Raw genomic sequence first — 375 nt, 5'->3', positions numbered from 1 at the left:
ACAAAAAAGAGATTTAACTCAGACTGAGAAGTCAAAAATGATTAAATCCCCTTGAGAAATATTAAAAACTAATGCAATACAGAAATTTCAAAGTTAAGGCATGACCATTGGTCAGCAAAATGCTCATTGGGTCAGCGGGGTCAGCAAAAAAAAAACAGGCGGAGAAGAAAAGACGCATGTTAACTGCAAAAGATTTAAGAAGTGTTGTGAAATACATGAAGACTAAGGCTTTATGGACAGATAAGTTAAGAGTGACTCTTGAAGGACGAGCAAGAATTGATCTTCCAGAATCTGGCAGTAAGTTTTAGGAGCTAATTTTTGTCAGTCTGCAAGACAGACTTTTCAGGATAGGAGATGGACTAAAAATGAGCTCCG

This window comes from Sinocyclocheilus rhinocerous, unplaced genomic scaffold, assembly GCF_001515625.1.
Source record: "Sinocyclocheilus rhinocerous isolate Xijiao unplaced genomic scaffold, SAMN03320098_v1.1 scaffold4723, whole genome shotgun sequence".
In the NCBI taxonomy this organism is placed as follows: domain Eukaryota; kingdom Metazoa; phylum Chordata; class Actinopteri; order Cypriniformes; family Cyprinidae; genus Sinocyclocheilus; species Sinocyclocheilus rhinocerous.
The sequence above is the reverse complement of the archived record's forward strand: the minus strand, read 5'-3'. Positions refer to the sequence as shown.